Source organism: Ailuropoda melanoleuca, chromosome 16 (genome assembly GCF_002007445.2).
Source record: "Ailuropoda melanoleuca isolate Jingjing chromosome 16, ASM200744v2, whole genome shotgun sequence".
Lineage (NCBI taxonomy): Eukaryota > Metazoa > Chordata > Mammalia > Carnivora > Ursidae > Ailuropoda > Ailuropoda melanoleuca.
The window spans coordinates 46746142-46752732 of NC_048233.1; the positions used below are offsets into that span (position 1 = coordinate 46746142).

General features: G+C 51.4%; 1 protein-coding gene across 1 annotated transcript in view; it reads left to right on the forward strand.

The window, feature by feature from the left end:
• The window catches only part of ARNTL (aryl hydrocarbon receptor nuclear translocator like), a 73003-nt gene continuing 66412 nt past the window's right edge, over positions 1-6591 (forward strand). Inside the window, exon 1 of the mRNA XM_034644795.1 lies at positions 1-81. The gene's annotated coding sequence lies outside the window, so the exon portion shown is untranslated. The remainder of the gene's footprint in view (positions 82-6591) is intronic.

Below are 6591 nucleotides of genomic sequence, written 5' to 3' on the forward strand. Positions count from 1 at the left end.
GTTTACCCGCGCCGGACTCACCGCCGCCGCCGCCGCGGGATCCGAGTGGGGGCGCGGACGCGGGCGCTCCCGCGAGCCACGGTGAGTGTCGGGCTGGCCGCGTCCAGCGGAGCGGCCCCGGGCACCCCGTCGGGGGCCGTTAGCACCCTGGCAGGCGCGGTACCCCTGCCGCCGCCCGGGGCGCAGCCCGGCCGCCGGGGAACCCTGCCCGACGTGCCCGCTGCCGGCCTTAAAGGGCCCGTGCCCTCTCCCTGCCCCCACCCGAGCCTCGGGGAGGCTGCTCCCCTTAAAGGCGCCGCGCCCGGCCGCCCCCATCCTCTCTCGCGGGGGCTGGCGCTGCAGGGTTGGGCGGGCAGAGGTGCCGCAGGCGCCCTTAAAGGGACCGGGAAAGTGTCCGCGGGAGTACCCACCTCCCCTCCGCGGGTATCGCTACCTGGCGGGGGTGAGGAAGGAGCCAGCTGCCTCTTAAAGGGACAGCTCCGCCCTTTGGGAGCAACGATCCGGCTCAGGGCGAGTCATAGGATGTATCCCTGGGAGCTGGGGGGACCCTCGAGAGGACCATTCTTGACGGCTGCACCCCAAGGGCGTTGGGCAAGGAATGCCTCTTCTGCCCTTCCTCTCCCATCTCCTCCACTTCCCTTTCGGGAGCCTGCGGGGCTGGGAGGAGGGAGGGCGTCTCCGTCGGGCTTGCGGAGTGCGAGTCTGCTCGCCCCTTCGGCCCTGTCGCGGGGCCTTGGTGCTGCACCCGGGAATCCGGGGACCATAATGGGGCAGACCTCAGCCTGCGAACTTTCGTCCGGCCTGCGCCTTCTGGGTCCCGGCGGCCCCGGGAGCATCCCCCTTGGGTCTTTGAGCAGGTGCCCGACGGCACGGGGATGTCGCCCGGCGTCCAGGTGTGGGCCCGCCGCCCGCCCTAGAAGCCGTGGAGCCCCGCGGAGGGCGCAGCGAGGCTGGCTCTAGTACCGGGTTTGAGAGATGTCAGAAAAGAAGGGTTCCCGCTCGCGATTGCCGGGCGTTGACAGCCAAGAGAGCTCTCGTTTGCTCGCAGATAGAAGTGGAAGAGCAGAAATTAATGCCGACCTTGTGGGGCTTGAGTCAACGACCCCCGAGGGGTCTCGAGAGTCGGCTGCGGAGCGCAGGCAGGTGTCGGAGGGTAGGCGCAGGGGAAGGACGTTTTGCACTGGACATTGGCGTCGGTTGTCACTGTCGGTGCTGGGGCAGGGACCAGGCTGACACCCCTCACCCCACATTCCCTATCCCCTTTTCCCTCCTCCGCTTCAGCCCCTTGGCCCTTTCCCGGTCCAATAGCGTTGTCTGGGCACTTTGGCGCTTGCTAGTCTCTTCTCCCTGCTTACAGAGCTACTCCTCGGCATGGGATTATTAGCCAAGTTTTCTCACCCAGCTTCCAGAAATAAGATTCGGTATTTGTGAGGAAGCATTTCTTGAATGTACCTGTGTTTCCAGGGTCTTCGTTTAAAAAAAAAAAAAATCCACAGAAGCTGGCCATTAGATGCATCTCATTTCCCGCAACGCTTGTCCTTCCGACATCTGCTGCAGTTCCCCGCTTTAATCTATTTTTATATGACAACTATTATTTGAATTCTTCTGGTCCCATTGATATCAGGATCTGTCAATTTGGGTTGGTGGAGTTTTTAATTAATGTGCTGGTTGAATCATGAGCTTAAAATAATCATTGCTGCTCCTGAGCAGTTTTGAATAATCTCATGCTCTCCGTGCTTGCAAGGGGGGAAAAAGTCACTGCTATTAAATTAAATTTCCATATCAATGAAACTCCAAAATATTTTTTAAAACACAGAATTGAATCTTTTGGTCCATGATCTGTTACTGAGTTCACTTTACTGATACGTCTTTAAAGCAGCTTGTGGAACCCATTTAGAAGGCTTTGAAATTGCCTGTATTGCCTGAAGCTGGAATCTGTGGAGGTATTTTGGTTTTGACGGTGGATGTAGCCAGTGAGTAATAATAATAATTTAAACGATAGTTAAATTTGTGCCTTATTCCAACCCCTAAAGTTTACAAAGAGGGGGAGGGAAAGGAACAGGTGGTGGAAGAGTATTAGTCTGAGAGTTAGAACTCTCTGGTTCTGGCCCAGACTTGGGTATTCATGGCTGTGCCACCTGGGGTGAGTCACTGAGACTCTCTGGCTTCTATTTGCCTCAGATGGAAAGTAAAGCAGTTGAACTAGGTGCTCTAGAGTCCTCTGCATCTCTAAATATTTAATACTTAGAGTTCAGGTTGGTATTTACCTCCGGAACATCTGAGCTGAAGTCCTATTTTCATAGGAAACTTAAACAGAACGACAGATGGAGCTTTAAAGACTCCATTTCAAATGATTTATAAAATGATGACGACTCAGGAGTGTGTCTGCCTTCTGCCGAAGAGGTTTGCATACCACACAGGAGAAAAGGAAGTGGCCGTGTTTTCAGATTTTTCCTTCCACGCCAACCATCTCTATGCAATTTATATACCAAACAGTGAACAAGCACTGTGGAAAGACTTGGCTATGTTAACAAAACTGCATGAGAATCTATAACAACTAAATATTTCATATGTCTCTTTGGTGTAAGAGTTGCTTTCCTTCTGTGAGCTCTCTTCTGTGTGTGATTGCAGCATCAGCTCTGAGGGCGGTGAGAGAAAGTCAGTATCAAAGAAACCATTTCTGCCCCTTACCAGGTTACAGTTACAGAGCGATTTTAGTTAGCAGCTTGGTAGATGCTTGCAGGGAAGTAAAAAAATCCTCTCTAGACCTTGAAGCTTAGTGAGGAGCCCAGAAACACAGGCATGTCACCCTTCTGCAGTCTTTTCTCTCCTCATTGCCACTGCACCACTTTGTCACAACACCCGGACTTACCCCAGACACCTACCCTGGTTTTTCTTCTCTTTCTCTCTCAAAACAAGACCTGCTCGGACTGGAGCCCCCTCAGCATCTCTTCCTTCCTGCTCAGAATGTCCTGTCTTCTCCCCTCCCACCACCCCCCCCAACATCCCTATGTCTCCTCTTCTCTTTCCAGTTCAGAAAAAGCAACTGGACCTCTCCTCTGTTTCTTTTCCTTGGACCTCCACTTTGGGCGGGAGCCGGGACTCTGGTGGCAGGACCTGGAACTTGGGTTCTGGTTAGACAAGTGTTAGATCCCTCTGACCGCAGGCTCTTTCTCTGCGGTGTAGTGCCTGCCTCACAGAGTCTGTGTGAGGATCCAGGGAGATGGTGCGTGTAAAATGCCTGGCACACAGAAAGCCCTCCCTCAGTGCCTGCTGCCACTCCCTCCCAGCGCTGCCAGGGTTCTACCCCCTGAATATCCTCTGAGCTGTTTGTCCTTGGCCTCCTCACCAACCCCAGAAAAGCCTTCATCTTAATCTAGTAGAGGAAGGATGGAAGGGGAAGACATAGCCCTTCTGTGGGCCTGCGATGCAGCAGGCAGCTTTCCCTTGTCTGTACATGGTACCCCTGAACTTGAATGTCTCTCTCCCCTTCCTGCAGGACAGCCTCTCACAGGGCTATGACTGTTCCCCTCTTTGACGCTCTCCTGTTTGCTGTCCCTAGCTCCCACCCTCTGGTGCTCTCTCTACCACCCTTCTCTATAGTTCTCAAAGATCTCCAAAAACTTTAAGTCTTGAATTCCAGGGGCCTGTCCTTAGTCCAGAATTGTTGTTCTTGGCCCCTGTCCAGCTGTTCCCCTACCTTTCTTTCCAACCTTCTTAGAATTCCCTCCTTCTTCAGCCTTTGGGTCACAGTGCTCTCTTGGTTCTCTTCCTGCACCCCCTAACGGTAGGTTTTGGCCTTGGCCCATTTTCAGTCCTGATCGGTCTCTCCTGCTTCAGCTGCCAGTGGGTTCATCGGAGACATTAGTGACAGGCTGGAGCCAGCATTCGTGACCTTGGAGTTATAGGTTGTAAACTGCCTGCAAGCACTCTTATTTCATCCTTGTAACACACGGGTGCCTGTACGCCTTCGCCACGAAGCCGAGCTGAGAGGCAGTTTGTTTGAGTGGCTAAAAGTGCAGACTTTGGGGCAGATCGTGCATCCTAACTTCCTTCCCAGCTTTATGATTTGTGGTCAAGTTGCTTTGCTCGCTATGTCTTGGTATCTTCAATTATAAGACTGGGATCTCTGGAGTCCTTACCTCAAAGAGTTGTGGTGTAGATTAAATGAGTTAAAACTATTAAAAAATACATGAAGCTGTTCATGGCACATCGTGAGCGTTCTGTGAATGTCAGCTCTTGGTACTTCTGCTCTGCCTTGTCCCTCCACATCCCACCTGCCTGTTATTGTGCACGGGACTGTCTAGTCAAACTGAAGGGCTGTCTGTTGCCTGGGCCAGCCCTTGGCCCATTCCATGTTCCAACTTTCTCATGTCAAAATCTTACTCTTCTCTAAGACCCAGCTCAACTGCTTGATCCTCCAGGAGCTATTTCTTCATTGTGTATTTTTTTTCCTCCCCACGCCTGGCAGCAGTATCCCCCAGCCCTTTGTTAAGCTTGAATTCATAGGTACTGCTGCATCTGTATTATCTTGGGCTGTCTCTGGGACTATCTCCCTGCTTGCTCATGCCAAGCATTTTGGGGGAAATTTATCTTGGTTTCCCCAAATCACAGGCATAGGGAGACTTGATGTGCTCATCCAAACTCACTTAGTGATCTTTGAGGAGGAGGAGATGGGATGGGATGCATCAGGGACACACGTGGGACATGGTGAGTAGTTAGGTCTACAGGGAAGAGAGGTTTGAGTTTGGGACTTAACGTGGTGGGGAGGCTGAGATTGAACAAGCTTTAGTCATCTTTGCTTTAGGGAAACATTGAGTGCCGGCATAGGATGAGAAATGATTTTTACGTTAGTACGTGCTGTCCTTTTAAATAGTATAAACTCATGTTCCTCCAGCCTGGTTAAAGAAGGGGATGGGGGTCTGCCTGATTTCCTATTCTGGTTAATACTCTACCCATCGGATTTTGTACGTATACCAAGTAAAACATTTACATATATTTATGCCTTCAACTGCTGTTTGAAATGTGTGACCTGGGCCAATTAGTTAGCTTCTCTGAGTCTGACTTACCTCATTTGCAAAACAGAAATAATAGTACTGATGGCATTAGTGGCTAACATTTATTGGACACTCTCTATGTGCCAGCAAAGAGGTTAGTCACCTTATGTTTATTAACATGTTTAACCTTCATCACAACCCCGTGAGGTAGGCACCGTGATTATCCTTTTTTTTTTTTTTTCCCAAGTGAAGCGGTTTTGGAAACTGCCCAAGGTCACTCAGCTGGTGTGGGGCGGGGCAGGATTTATGGCCAGAGGATTCCAGAGTCTGTTCTCGAAGCATGGTTGTCCGGGCCTGCTGCAGGGGGAGCCACCACCCGAAATGCTGTGTGCGCAGTGCCCAGCACCGTGCTGGGAGGCAGGCAGGCCGGCCCGCAGTGATGGCTAACCAGTCTTGCTGTTGACAGATGTGGTCGTGCACCTTCTCTTCAGTGGGACTGATCTGTGGCAGGACACCATGCCCATTTAGATCTCACCCGAGTAGCACTTCCAAGGGCTTGTGAGAGTTCTTCTCACATCCTGTTGTGCACTTCTGTCTCTCTTGCTTCCTCATGCCTTTCTGCAGCATTGCTCTGACGGGGGCCTGGCGTGGCTCAGCCAGCCCCTCCCCGGGCAGCTCCGGGCATCAGATGAACCTCTGAATGGAGCTCGGTACCCCTTGCCCCCCTGTAGCCATCTGCAGAGCTCCTCACTGGGGAGAAGACCTTTTTAAGAGCCTCTCACCATCTTCCTCCTCTCCCCAGCTTCTTAACCCAAAGACAGGCATCAACAGCCTTGGTGCATATATATATTTTTAATGCCAGTTGTTTCCCGAATACATTTAGATAGTAAGAGAAACATTGTCTTATGTCAGGAACCTGTTACATAAAAATGTGTTATATAATGTTCAAATATATACTGCACATTGGAATTAGATACCACTTTTTTCCCCCCAAAGAATAGACAGATAATAAACACAGGCTATAGTGAATGTAATTAATCTTGGATTTGGAAGGCATGGAAAGACATGCTCTGCCCTCAGAGCTATTGTTTGGAACCTCTGTTATCCTCCTCGAGTGCTCCAAGTATGGGATGTATGGGAAGTTGACCTGAATCTGCCATGGAATGCTGCTGTGAAATACTCTGGAAATTGTCTTTTTCAGGGGGGGTGAAATTCCTTGACATCTTGCTTACTTACGTTTTTCTCATATCCAAGCAGAGGGAAGAAGCTCTTTTTGCCCCTCATACTTAGACCAGTGAGGTCATCTTCTAACCAGTTTTGTGTTTTACCCTCTCCTTCCTTCAATTCTTTCTCTACAATGCAGCCAACTTTGCCTTCCAGAAACAACCCTGTTGCCGGTGGCCTATGGTTCACACCCGTGTTCAGTGCTTCAGGCTGTCCAGAATCAGACCCTTTTCCTCCTCGGTGGCCCTGCCTCTCCATCCAAACCCCCATTCCCAGACTGAGCCAGGCGCCCCAGGTTGGGTGCTGCTCGCTTTGCCCTCCCCTGCCTGGACCGCCCCCAGGCCATACTCCTCCCTGCTGTCTGTCTGAC